The following is a 15,425-nucleotide window of genomic DNA, read 5'->3' as shown; positions in this document are numbered from 1 at the left end:
CGGAGAGAAAGAGAGACACGGAGAGAAGAATAAGAATGAGAACAAGGAGGAGGAGGAGGGAGAGAGAAGAGAAAGAGAGACAGAGACAGAGAGATAGACAGAGAGACAGAGAGACAAAGAGATCTGGGATAGATCTCTAGTAATTACTCCAAGTAAGGGACAAGGGAAGAATGAGGGCACAACAAAGAACACAGAGAAGAAGTCATATTACCAGAAGAGAGGCTGACATGGACGCCAAGGGAGGGGAGAAGGTCCAGGGGAAGGGAAAACCAACAAAAGCACACTTTCCAAGGATCAAAGAGGATGGAACCTAAGGTCTGGCTAATAAGAAATCATTTGTAACAGAAGGGGAATTTACCTTGTGCAGTGTAACTAATATAACATTTACCATCAGTACAGAAGGCGACTAAGTGGTGCTGTAGTGCATGCATCAGGCCTGATGTTCAAGAATAACCTCAGACATTTACTAGCTCTGTGGCCTGGGCAAATCCTTTAGCCTTTTTAACCTCAGTTTCCCCATCTGTAAAAAATGATAGGAAAAAATGATAAACCACTGCACTATCTTTGCCAAGAAAATTTTAAATGGGATCATGAAGAATTGGACATGACTTAACAAAGTTCCTAAAAAGCCAATTTTTTTCTTATACTAGACAACCTGTCTTGGTAAGTAGCCAGTAATAGAGCTGGGTCTATAGATTATGTTGGAAGCAGAGATGATATGGGTCTCTGCCATTTTTTTTATGGAAGAAAGCTGAAGTAGGTACCTAATGATTGACACAGGCCTGCCAGCTTTTCCATCTTCAACCATTTTTATTTCACTTTCTTATTTTTATCCCCAGGCTATAAAAGAATCTCTTCTTCTTTTTTTTCTTCTCTTCCTCCTCATCCTTTTCTTCCTGCCTTCCTCCTTGTCTTTCTCAACCCTGCTTCTTCCATCTCCTCTTCTTCCTCCACCTCCTCCCTTTCTCTTTTATCTAAAAAAAAAAATTGTAAGACATCTGTGAAAGGAGAATCTATGCAACAGGATCAGCCATGTGTAGCTAGGTACAAATGGGTACCAGCTCCATCTCAGCCTGTAGGTCCCCCAGTATTAGTTTTCTGCTACTTAAAACTTTCAATGTATTTAATTGTATCTTCCCAAGCTCTATAGCAATTTAGGAATGTGTTTGGATAATTTATTTTCTCATTTAAAAAGTGCGTGATCTCTTTTCATTAGATAATTAGCTAGAGAGCACACTCCAGTTCATTAAATATTAGTTATTTAATGACCTAGAAAAAACTTCTTTTCCTAATAGCAATCACTCTTATTTACCTGTAATTAGGCAAATATTAAAATTATAGCAAGAATGAGAGCAAGAAAAATAAATATAAAGACATATAATTATATGTATTATTTTGCTGGAGACCAATTTCACAGCTTGAATTCCCTCACACTCTCTCTATATAGAATTTTTTGGTCTAGGTTTTCTGCTTCATTTCTTATCTAGCCTTAATCTTTGCCTTGGTCAAATTGAGACCTGTCTCCCATTGCATCTGGGGCCATCTCCAGTCATCCTGTTCTATATCTTGTTACTCCTCCAGATAACTCTGGAGGAGAAAGTGAGGCTGGTGATTTTGCACAGCCCACTCTTAACTAAATCCCTGAAGTCATGGTCTTCTTTGAGAAAGGACAAATAACAACAATAACTCTTCTAAGGTATATATAAGCATCAAGAGACCTCCATGTTGGCTCCTTTAGTTTATAAGAAAAAGTCAAATGACCATTTTAAAATTAATTATTCACTAGCCATTTTTAATAAAATGACTAACTACCCAGAAATTCTCTTTTGAACTTTTCACTCATGACAGTGGTTCTCTGATCAGCCTTTTTATATAGATCAGAAGTCCTCAATTCACATGTCTTACTAGCCTCAGCCTTCCCAAAAAGTCTATATATGGGCATGTATTAGTTCACCTAGCTTGTTCCTAAATATTTAAAGCATCCAGACTCAGTGTTTTGCATTATGAATGTACAATGAATATGATATTAAGATGGGTTTGATGTACCCCTGATTGATTTTTTAGGACACAAACTTTTTGAAGGAAGTTGGATAACACAGTGAGTAGAGCACTGAACCTGAAGTAAGGAAGAAGCAAATTCAAATCCATCTCAGAGAGAGGCAAGTCACTTAATCTCTGTACCTCAGTTTCCTCATCTGTAAAAGGGGAACAGTGACAACACTTCCAGGATTGTTGTGAAGATAGAATGAGATAGTGTTTGCAAAGAGCTTAGCAATCATAAAGCAGTGTATAAATATTTTGTGCTCAGAAAAAAAGTGATCTTATTTTCAAATGTCTATCTCATAGAGGCTAAAGATAAAGTTATTAAAACTTTAAAAGCCAACAAAAAACTCAAATGCAAAGATTACTTAAGAATATAACAACTTTTTTGTGGTTGCAAGGAATTGGAAATTGAGTGAAATGGCTGAATATGTTGTGGTATATGAATAGTATATTATTGTTCTATATAAATAGAAAAAGTGATGAGCAGACTGATTTCAGAAAAGCCTGGAAAGGCTGAGTGAAGTGAGCAGAACCAGGAGAGTGTTGTACACAGTAATAACAAGATTATGTGATGATCAGCTATGAGGGACTTGGCTCTTCTCAGCAATGTGATGATCCAAGACAATTTCAATAGACTTGGTACAGAAAATACTGCACATATCGAGAGGGAGAACTATGGAAACTGAATGTGGTTTGAATCATACTATTTTCACCTTTGTTTTTGGTTTGCTTTTCCTTTCTCATGGCTTTATCCCTCTTGTTCAATTTTTTTTCACAACATGACAAATATAGGAAAATGTTTAAAACGTATACATGTATAATATATCAGCTTGCTTGCTATCTTAAGGAGAGTTGAGGTAAGGGAGGAAGAAAAAAAATTGTAACACAAAATCTTACAAAACAAATATTAAAAACTATCTTTATGTGTAATTGGAAAAATGAAATACTATTAAAAGAAAAAGAGTATATAGCTCGATATTAAATACTCTTTGGAATTATGAAGAAAGTACTTTTTAAAACCCCAACTTATCAGGCTAAATATTTGCCCCACTGACCCTGGAAGTCCCTTGGTTTATCTGATAGTCACAGATGATGTTCTCTAAGCATTCATTGCCCTGATAACATGGTGTGCTGATATCTTGCCAAGCTGCCAGGGCTGAAAAGGAATCTAGGCTAAACAGTGGAGCAAGAGCTTCCAAGACAAACAGTCTGGGACAGCTGGAGTTGTCTTTTGGGATAAAATCCAAAGAGTATTATTATGGCCTTTGGCCTCAGAGTAGAGCAATCTCAATCTTGTTTGTTTGCTTTCCTTCCACTATATTAAGACAATAGGATAGGAAACCAGGAGGGAAGAATGTGTGAGTGAGGGACCAGCTTGGAACAGCCCAGGACTCTTTCTGCTTTGCTGTATCTCCCATCCATAAGTGACTTGTTCATCAGTTATCGCTGTCATAAGTCTTTACATCCAACAGCTGCACATAAATGAGGAGAAAGGGAATGTGTGTGTTTTTGAGTCCTGCAGGTACTTCTTTGAGATGTCTGTGAGACCCAGAAATATCTTATGTTCATAGACACTTAGAATTAGGGTTGGAAAGAATCTTGTGAGCATCTAGTACCCCTCTCGTGTTAACAGTGGGCCGGAGAGTTTCATTGATTTACCCAAATTCATACAAGTAACAAGTAGCCAGAGCTGGGATTCGAACCTTAAGAATACTAATTTATCAGTGTTGTTAGGGATAGTTTGAAGAAGGAAGAAACTAAATGTAGGGAAGCCATTTAGGAACTTATTACAGTAGTACAGGCAAAAATGATGAGGACCTGGACTAGGTTAGTTGTAGTGGGAGTAGAGAGGAGACAGATGCAAGAGATGTTGAAGATGTGGAATTGGCAAGATCTGGCAACTAATCGGAGGCGGCTGGAGGAGAATAAAGTGTCAAAGACAATTTCTAAATTGTGAAACCAGATGACCTGAAAGACTACTCGTGTCCTAAACAAAAATAGAGAAGATGGAAGGAAGAGTGAGTTTTTGGAGAAAGGCAATAAGTTCTATTTTAAATATGAAGAATTTGAGAGACCTGGGGCTTCTCATTGGGACCCTTTATGAGACATTAAGGTATAGTTGTTTGATAGGCTGTTGGAAATATGTGATTATAACTCAGGAGAGAATTGAGAAATGGATATGTAGATCTGACATTCATCTACAAAAAGATAATGGTTGAATCCATGGAATGTGATGAGATTACCAAGAGACAGAAGATAGAGTGGGAGCCTAGGATACACCCCATGGCAAGGGGATGGTACAGAACATATTGATAGTGAATCTTCAAAAAAGAAACAACAAGGACTAGTCCAAAAAGTAGAAAGAGGATCCTGAGAGAGGCTCTCAGATATTGCTGAGAGGGCAATATAGGAAGGAGAAACTATCCAGAGATAGATAACAACAGTGTCAAACATGGAGAGAGGCTAAGAAAGATGAGAGCTAAGAAAAAGGCCTTTGCATTTAACAGCAGAAAGAGTTTTGGCAATTTTAGACAAAAAAATTTCAATCTGGTAGTTCCAGAAGCCAGATTTCAAAGTGTTGATATATTAGTGGGAGGGGAGAAAATGGAATCCAGTGAGTTTAGATACCTTTAATCAGAATTTGACTATGAAAGGAAAAAGAGCAATAAAATGATTGTTTAAGGGTCTAGCAAGAGGATTTCTGGTTTTGTTTTCTCAGGATGGTGTAAGTCTGATGACAGTAATAAGAATCAGGGAATGAGCCAGAGGATAAGAAGATAAAAGTTCTGTGTGGAAGGCATCATAATCAAAGAAACAAGATCCTTGTTCTCTAGGAGGAGAGATCCAGGGAATAAGTAGAATGTTTCAGGTTGGCCAGCAGCAAAGAGGAACAGGATGAGACCAAAGAGGCCAACAAGATCTAGTGTTGCATTAAGAAAGGGATAGTTTCCTGAAATGGAACTGATGTACTCTGCCCTGGTCAGACCACAGATGAAGTATTATGTTATGTTATAGGTTCTACAGATTAGGAAACTGATAAGGACACTGATTAACTGGGGGTGAGGGGCAGGGAATCATCCAGGGGAAGGCAACTAATATGGTGAATGGTCATAAATCCATAATATTTGAGGATGGGATGAGGAAACTGGAATATTTAAGACAAAAAAGAAAGCACCCAGAGAGAACATGATACTTCAAGTATTTTGAAGGAATGTCACATGGAGTATCTGCTGGGCTCCAGTGGGTAAAACTTGGAACTAAAGGTGAAACGAAGAAATATATTCAGGAATATAAGGAATAACTTACCAAAAATTAAGATTCTCATGATTTGGATTGGGATGCTGGGAGTGTGTGTGTGTGTGTGTGTGTTGATGAGGATGGAATAGTAAAAATGTCCCCTTTATTGAAGGTCTATGAACAGTAACTAGATGTCCACTCAACAGCTATGTGATTGTGGCAATTCACATTTGAGGATAGTTTGGCCTAAATGGCTCCTGACATACCTTCCAATTCTCAAAGGCTGATAACTTTATTCACTTCATTAAATTTCATTTTAGTAGATTAAGTTTAATATTCTAGTCTATTAAGTCACTTTTGACTCTGTCTTCCGATTTGTGTCATCTGAACTGTGATAATCACGTCATATGACTTTATCTGAGCATTGATAAAAGAAACAATAGAGCACTAACCATAAATCCTTGGGTCATTCCAAGTAAAGACCTATAGACTACCATTGAGCCAGTGAAGACCAACCACTCTTTGGGTCATCTCTGGGGACACGGAAGTTGTCATTGGATGGGTAGAAACAAAAATTCCGAGTATGGTCACCCTAAAAAGTGGGTATTCATTGTTATAGCAATCAAAAAGAATTTATTATATCAAAGACTGATTGTATATGACATCTCCACATGCGGGACTCATTTTTTATTAAGGGAAACCCCAAGGATCTTTAAAAAGCAAACAAATACAAGCACAGGAAATTCTCTAGGATAGTAGGACAAATAAAACTGGCATTGTGAAAGAGACACAAATCTTCCAAAGCAAGTGGTTATCTGTTAGCCTGATCAAAACTATCAGCTGCCAGTGCCAATGACCTGGATTGGGAGGGGGAGTCTTTGGTTAGGGACAGAGGGTCTCAAGCTCATCTGGCTCAAATAGGAATGCACACAGAAGAGCCTGTGATCTTGGGCAGCAGATGCTCAAAGCTGAAGGGATGGGAACTTCTTCCTGTGGTACGGGTGTTGCCCATTCCCAGTTAAGGACAAATTTGTAACTTCCTCATGTTTCCCGCTAGCTCTCTAAATGAAGTTGTAAACACCCTAATCAGAGGGCTATTTTTATCCATCCCAAACACTAGTCTATTTTCTATCCCTGTAATTTGTAACCTTGGTCACATTGACATTATAATTCCCCAGCAGATGCTTCTCCCTCCCTTGGGGTTCATATCTTTCATTTGGTTTTTGCTGCTTTCCATGGGAGACCAGTCATTTCTAAATATTAGGAGACTAGCCATGAAGGAGAGATGGGAAGAAGAATTTGGAATGAAAGATTCAAATGAACCCATGGCTTTAGGAAATGCCAACACTTGATATTTATAGAATTATAAATGAGACACTAATGTACTGTTGGTGGAGTTGTGAACTAATTCAACGTCTGGAGAGCAATTAGAACTACGCTCTCAAAGGGTTATAAAACCATGCATATTTTTAAACCCAACAATATTAATATTAGCTCTGTATTCCAAAGAGATATACAACAAAAAGGGAAAGGGCTTCTTTTTTGGTGGCAAAGAATTGGAAATTGAGAGAATAGCCATCAATTGGGGAATAGTTGAACAAGTTGTGATGTGTGATTGTAAAGAAACACTACTGGATAAGAAATCAAAAGATGCTCTCAGAAAAATCTGGAAAAATTTGAATGAACTGATGCAAAGCAAAGTGAGCAGAATCAGGAGAACATTATACACAGTGTGGGGCAGCTAAATGGCACAGTGGATAGAGCACTAGTCCTGGAGTCAGGAGGATGAGAGTTCAAATATGCCCTCACACTTACTAGCTGTGTGACCCTGGGCAAGCCATTTAATCCCAACTGCCTTGCAGAAAAAAAGAACATTATACACAATAATAGCAATATTATAAATATGATCAACTGTGAAAGACTTAGCTATTCATATCAATATAATGATCCTAGACAATGACAAAGGTTTTATCATTTTTAAAAAATACTATACAATTCCAGAGAAAGAAACAGTTTTAAAAAACTGTTTACATTTTTTTAGGAATTTTTTTTTGTCTCCTGTGTTTTCTTTCACAACATGAGTTCACATGTGTAATATATATCAAATTTCTTGCCTTCTCAATAATAGGGAAAGAAAGAAAAAGGAAGAGAACTTGGAATTCAAAATTTTATTTATTTTTTTCTGTGATGATGTATTTTATTTTATTTTTTCCGATTACATGTAAAAAATAGTTTTCAATACTCATTTTTGTAAGATTTTAAGTTCCAAATTTTTCTCCTTTTCTCCTAGAAACAGTGTTTAGGTTATATATGTAAATCATGTTAAACATATTTTTACATTAACCATGTTGTGAAAGAAGAATTTCTCCCCTCCCCCCCTCCCCCGCAAAGAAAGGGAAAAACTGCAAGAAAAAAAAGTGCAATTAGTACGCTTTGATGTTCATTCAGACTCTGTAGTTCTATCTTTGGATGTGGATAGCACTTTCCATCATAGCTTTTGGAATTATCTTGGATCATTGTTCTCCTGGTTCTGTTCATGATGATTTGCCATCAATTCATGTAAGTCTTCTCAGATTTCTCTGAAATGATTCTCCTCATCATTTCTTTTAGCATAATAGTATTACATTACATTTATATGCCACAACTTGTTCAGTCATTCCCTAATTGGTGGACATTCCCTTCATTTCAAATTCTTTGCCATCATAAAAAGAGGTGCTATGAATATATATATATTTAATGTAGGTCCTCTTTCCTTTTAAAGTTATTTCTTTGGGATACAGGCCAAATAATGATATTGTTGAATCAAAGATTATGCAATTTTATAACCCTTCAGGCAAAGTTCCAAATTGCTCTCCAGAAAAGTTGGATCAGTCCACAATTCCACCAACAATGCATTAGTGCTCCCAATTTTTTTTACATCCCCTCCAATATTTATCATTTTGTTTTTCTGTCACATTGGCCAATCTGGTTGGTGTTAGAAGGTTAGACTGTGTCAGAATTGTTTTAATTTGCATTTCTCTAATCAAGAGTGACTTAGACCATTTTTTCATGTAACCATAGGTAGCTTTTATTTCTTCATTTGAAAAATACATGCTCATATTCTTAATCATTTGTCAATTGGGGAATGACTTGTATTCTTATAAATTTTTTTCTCATTTTTCTATGTATTTGAGAAATGAGACTATTATCAGAAACACTGTAAAAATTGTTTTCCAGATTGCTACTTTCTTTCTAATCTTGGTTGCATCAATTTTTGTTTGTGCAAACCTTTTTAATTTAAAATATAATCAAAATTACTTTATAAAGCTAGAAAAAAATAATAGCAAGTAATAATATTTATGCAGGTAATTTGTCAATTTGGTATAAAAGACTTCACAGAAGGGGGAGAGGAGGACTATTATTCTATATACATTTCTATAAACCTGTTGTGCTATGGGATAGGAAACCTACCAGATTGCAAGCCAGTTTATTAAAAGAATACTGTACTTTTTCCTTTTAAAAACTTTTTTTGTGACTTTACAAGGTAAAAATTTACAAAATATGTGATAGCTATTTTTGATACAATTACATCATATACAGGCATTCTGTGCTTTGCCAGCAATCCAATCTGATAGGTCTTTAATCAGGGCTGGAGATATTCTATCATAGAAAAAATAATAACAAAATTCATCTGGAAGAATAAAAAGTCAAGACTACCAAGGGAATTAATGAAAAAAATAGGAAAGTGGCCTAGCCATACCAGATCTAAAACTATATTATAAAGTGAAAATCATCAGAACTACTTGGTACTATTTGGTACAGGTTAGAAACAGAGTGGTAGATCAGTCAAATAGGTTAGATACACAAGACACAATAGTCAATTACCATAGTAATCTGCTATTTGATAAAGCCAAAGATCCCAACTTCTGGGATATGACAAAAATTGTTGGAAAAAATTGGAAAACAGTATGGCATAAATCAACATCTCATACTGTGCACCAAGATAAGGTCAAAATGGGTATGGGATTTAAGTAATATCGTAAGCAATTTAGGAGGGCAAATTACCTGTCAAATCTATGAAGAAGGTGAGAATTTATGAACAAACAGGAGATAGAGAACATTATGAAATGCATGGTGGAATTCAATTTTTTTAATGTTAAAAAATTACCTTTGGTAATTGGGGAGAAAGTAAAATATTTAACATCAAAGAATTATAAATCTAAAATAGAAACTTTAGAAGATATAAAATCCAGCCTTCTTATTTTATAGATGAAAAAATAGAAGCCCAGAGAAGTTAAGTGACTTCATTTCAAAGGTTTCTTCAAAGTTTCTGAGTCAAGATTTGAATTGAAGTCTCCCCAATCTAGTTCTCAAGTCATTATGTAACAATTATTATACATGGCATTATATTGTATAATATATATATATATATATAATATGACATTATCATATAAATATAGCATGATATGATATGATATAATATGCCACTATCACATAAATAAAAAGGCATTTGTTATACTGAACATATTACATCACATATGTCTCCCCAAAAGAATATAAGCTCCTTGAAGGAATTTTTGTCATTGATTAGTACAGTGCTCAGCACATAGTAGGCTCTTAACAAATACTTATTGATTGATTGAGTTGGTTCATCTATACATTTCTACATATGGATTTTTTTGGTGCATAAGACCTGCCTCATTTCGTAAGCAAGTTAAGTTCCTCAAAATTTTGTTCCACTGAATTTTAGCCAATTCTCTTTCATTTTTATAGTGCCAGAGATTTAGAGACCAACGAAAACTTAGAGATCATGTAATTCAACCCAGATCCAGAGAAGTGAAATAACTTGCCTAGAGTTATAAGTAGTAAGTATAGTAAATACATGGTAGTATCAGAATTTAAACAAATTTAAATTTAAATTTGAGTTTAAATTCCCAAATCTTCTCCCTCTGCATATAACATTTCTACAACTCTGTACTGAGCTACTCTATCTTCATTGCAGACTATCTGGTCTTCACTTGGCTCAATGCACAAGAAAAAGCTTCTGGTTTAAAGGGAGGCTGCTAGGGGGCACCATAGTGAATAGAGCTCAGGCCTGGAGTCAGGGCTTCCTGAGTTCAAATCCAGCCTCAGACATTTAATAGTTGTGTAACCCTGGACAAGTCACTTAACACTGATTGAACAACAAAACAAAGAAGAAGAAATTATGTTGGGGTCTTTAAAAAAAATACATTGAGTCAAATAACTTTCAGTCAGTTAAATAGTCACTTCCTGATTGGTCATCCCCAAGTTCTTTGGTTAACTAGATTCTATACAATGTGAAGAAATGTCTACCTATTCCTATTGTGTCCTTCCACCAAAACTGCAAGTCCTAGGAAATCTCTTAGGGGTACACAAACTCAGCCTTTGCATCTTCAGATTTGGGATTTAGTCATTACTTCTAAAAATTCCCTCTTTTCTTGACATTCCAACTCTAATGCAGGTATCTGCCCACAGGTGCCTAATAAAGGTGGACCAGCTGTCCAAAAATAAAAATGAAAACATAATTCTCACCAGCATTTTTTAAAGAGGAGGGGAGAAACTCTCATGTAATGTAATGGCCTCACACAGAGAAAGGGAGGGGAAAGCATTCCATTTTAACAAATTATTCTTCCTAACTGATTTGAACTAAGCACAGTTGTTTATAAAAACTGAAGGAATATAAGGGCTCTCAAAATCTTACAGATTTTTGCATTGTGGGACAAAGCTCCAGTTGCTCTACCTTAGTTCTAGTTCTGCTTTAGGCTCTTTAGAGATTCACTGATCTACTATAGTCATAAAAGAATGAGCATTTCTTTTTTGAGATCTTCCTATGGGGGATGAAGACCAGCATTTTAATATGCCTCCTTTGGAGGCATCTCATCTTCAATATGTGAATACTTATTGCTATGCACACTGTAGAGTATAACCTGCTTGAGGGCAAGCACTGTTTCATTTCTACCCTTGTAACTCCAGCACTTAGGACAGTTCCTGGCACCTTGAAGATTCTTATAAATAATTAATTGTTTGATTGATTCTTATTATTCTGTTAGAGCAGTGGTGGGGAACTCTTTTTCTGCCAAGGATTTTGGATAGTTATAACATCATTTGCGAGCCATACAAAATGATCAACTTTTAGAATTCAGGCAGTGAGAGATTGTATCTAACTTTCAGTTCATCACCTGTGGCTGCCTTTTCAGGGACAGACCAAATGATTTCATTGATCTTATGTGACCAATGGGCCTGTCATTCCCCACCCCGACCTAGAGGAACAGAGGGGATAGAGAAAAGGTAAGTAACAGAGATTAAAGTTTCTGATCTCCCAGTTCAAAGACATAAAAGGCAAACCTTTCTGGCCCATTCACTCGTGAGAATGAATCCCTCTATCATACCAAGTGTATTTCCTCCTCTTCAAAACGAGGACATTGCCTTATATGACCTCAAAGTTCCCTTCTCGCTTTTACACCCCATAAACCCAAGCTGTTAACCTAAATTTTACTATCTATGAGACATATGCTTATACTAGCCAATCCTACAGATAGAGGTAAATACATGATAAGACAAGGGTTTTGCTGGGATGCCCAGTAGATAGAATGAGCTGGCTGAATTCTCTTCATCCTAGCCTAAAATTAGGGATAGTAGAAAGCTAAAGAGAAGGCAAAATTGATTTTAGATCTTTGATATAGAATTTTAAAAGGACTTTCAAGGTCATATAATCCATCGCTCTCATTTTACAGATGAGAAAATTGAGATCAAAAGACTTTTTAAAGAGATTCAGGCCAATTCCAATGGTCTTGTGCTGAAAAGAGCCATCTGCATCCAGAAAAAAAAAAAAAAAAAACTATGGACACTGAATGTGGATCACAACAAAGTATTTTCACCTTTTTTGTTGCTGTTTGCTTGCTTTTTGTTTTCTTTTTTATGGTTTTTCCTTTTTGATCTGATTTTTCTTGTGTAAAATGATAAATGTGAAAATATGTATGGAAGAATTACACTTGTTTAACCTATATTGAATTGCCTGCTGTCTAAGGAAGGGAGTGGGGGAAGGAGAAAAGTTTGGAACATAAGGTTTTACAAGGGTAAATGCTGAAAACTATCTTTGCATATATTTTGAAAATAAAAAGCTATTATTAAAAAAGGACTTATTTACATCACATAAGCATCAAAAGTGGCATTTAAGCACAGGTCTTCTGAATATAGACTGCTTTTTTTTTTTTTTTTGCTGCACTAAACTGCCTTTAATCCTTCAGGACCCATTTCTGTTTCAGGCTAATAGTTGTCTGTGGTAGCATTCATTATTAAGAGCTAGGCACTGAAGAAGGTAAAACTACATCCTCCAAGCAGGCTGTCTCACTTAGCACACCAAGGTGTTTAAACTCTGAGTAGAGTTTGGGGAAATGAGTTTCTATGTGATTGGGGGCACATGCTATTTTGTCACAAGGAGGTAGAAAAAGTGGTGGAACACACAAAAAATTCTTACCTGCTTCCTCCCAGTCCAGTTCTAGAAAAGCTCCAGCCACCAGTCCTTGGGACTAGTAGTTTCTGAGTTAGTGTGGACACTTAACTAAGAAAATCTGGGTTCAAATCTTGCCTCTGACAGTTATATGACTACAAGCAAAATACTTCATCTCAGTTTCCTCAGATACAAAATGGGTATAATGAAAAAGCAACATGATATGATGGGCAACAGGCCAGAATTAGAATAACTTGGGTTTAATTGTGTCTCAAACACTAGCTATATGATACTGGATATTTCACTTAATATCTCTAGGCCTAAGTTTCCTTATCTGTAAAAATGAAGATAATGATACTTGAACACCTACCTTACAAGCTTGTGATAAGGCTCAAATGAGATCATGCATGGAAAATACTCTACAAACTTTAAAGCCCGATATAGATAGTAGTTATTATTTATTAATCATAAATAATATATCAACATGCATTATATGTTATTTCATTTTCTCTCTGTATTCAGTGGAACTCAAAGGAAAACCATATTGGGACAAGTCAATATCCTACTATTTTTCTTCATGTGGGATTATGCAGGTGACTCCTATGATGGATTTTTATTTTATTTTAAATTTTTTTATTTCCTCCAGTTACATGTAAAAAACCATATTTTTTTAGTTATACGTGTACATTCTTTTTTTTTTTTTTTAACATATTTCAATATATATCATATTGGGAGAGAAAACTCAAAACAACAAGGAAAAACCATGAGAGAAAAAAAAATGAACACAGCATGTGTTGATTTACATTAAGTCTCCATGGTTCTCCTTCTGGATGCAGACGGTGTTTTCCATCCAAAGTTTATTGTGATTGCCTTGGATCACTGAAACACTGAAAAGAACCAAATCTGTCATAGTTGATCATCACACAGTTTTGCTGTTATTGTGTACAATGTATTCCTGGTTCTGCTTGTTTCACTCAGCATCAGTTCATATAAATCTCTCCAGGTCTTTCTTAAAATCAGCTTGTTCATAATTTTTTATGGAACAATAATATCTCATTACTTTCACATACTATTCAGCTATTTCCCAAATTTTGGGCATCTATTCATTTTCCAATTCTTTGCCACTACAAAAAAGCTGCTACAAACATTTTTGAACATGAGAGTCCATTTCTTTGGGATACAGACCCAGCAGGGGTACTTTCTGGATCAAAGGATATGCACAGTTTTATAGCTCTTGGGCATGGTTCCAAATTGCTCTCCAGAGTGGATGGATCATTTTGCAACTCCAACAACAATGCATTAATGTCCCAGTTTTTCCACATCCTCTCCAACATTTACTATGATATTTTTTTTATTAAAACTTTTTATTTTCAAAACATATACATAGGATAATTTTCAACATTCACTCTTGTAAAACTTTGTGTTCCAATTTTTTCCTCCCTTCCCCCTACTCCCTCCCCTAGATGGCAAGTAATCCAATATATGTTAAACATATGCAATTGTACATATTTCCACAAATATCATACTACACAAGAAAAATCAGATCAAAATGGAAACAAATGAGAAAGAAAACAAAAAGTAAGCAAACAACAACAAGAGCAATACTATGTTGTGATCCACACTCAGTTCCCACAGTCCTGTCTCTGGGTACAGATGGCTCTTTTCATCACAAGACCTTTGGAAATGGACTATGATGGATTTCCAAAAGTGTCAGGATACAGGTTCTTCTCTGGTAGACAATGAAAGCATCACTGGGACAACTCCACTGGAAAAAGAGGTAAGCATACCTCTTTCTTTTCCTATTTGGTTTTGGTTTCTTCTACTAGGTCCTTATGTTTTTAGAGCCTTTTATTTCACATGGTTTAGAAATTATAACTATTCAAAATGACAGATATTTTAAATGTTTTAAAATGTTTGTGTATCCATACTGTGTCTGGGAAATAGTAATAATAATGATAACTGGTCATGCTTCTTTCCAGAAAAATATATCTGTTGAACTTTGAAGAATACTTGAATCTTAGGATTTAGCACTGGAAGAGACCACTAGTCTTCAAAATTCAGAAAGATTAATAATTTGCCCTCAGTCATGTTGCTAGTGAGCATTTGAGCCAGGACTTGAATTCACATCTAGCACCTACCTGCCTTTGAGGCATATATTTGTAGTTCAAGGATTTGCTATTCATTTATTTACGAAAACTAGTAAGCTTCTAGTATAAAACTGTTTTTCAGACAATTGGGGTAAGTGACTTGTCCAAGATCACACAGCTAGTAAGAATCTGAGGTTCAAATTTGAATGCAGGTTCTCCTGACTCCAGGACCAGTGCTCTAATCACTGCACCATGAAGCTGCCCCTCTAGTATATAATTCTAGCTATTATTGTTATTCTTAGGAATTGTAGCAATCATAGACCTATACATCAGCATTGTAGGAGTTAATCTTCTAATACAAGTGCCTTAAGAAAAAAAAATAATGACGCAGTAGACACATCACCAGCTTGGACCAAAATGCAGATATCTAAATCTCCAGCATGATAATTAGAATCAGATGGCTTATTTTATTTTATTATTTTTTTAAAGCAGCTCAGGGCATTCTGGTTACCATAGGAACCCATACCCTTTGCTTCTTTTCTGATGTCATTCCTGGGCAACATTGCAATGAAGCTCAGCTGCCAGGCCGCCCTTGCCATTCAGAGCTG

Source organism: Antechinus flavipes, chromosome 2 (assembly GCF_016432865.1).
Source record: "Antechinus flavipes isolate AdamAnt ecotype Samford, QLD, Australia chromosome 2, AdamAnt_v2, whole genome shotgun sequence".
NCBI lineage: Eukaryota > Metazoa > Chordata > Mammalia > Dasyuromorphia > Dasyuridae > Antechinus > Antechinus flavipes.
The sequence above is the reverse complement of the archived record's forward strand: the minus strand, read 5'-3'. Positions refer to the sequence as shown.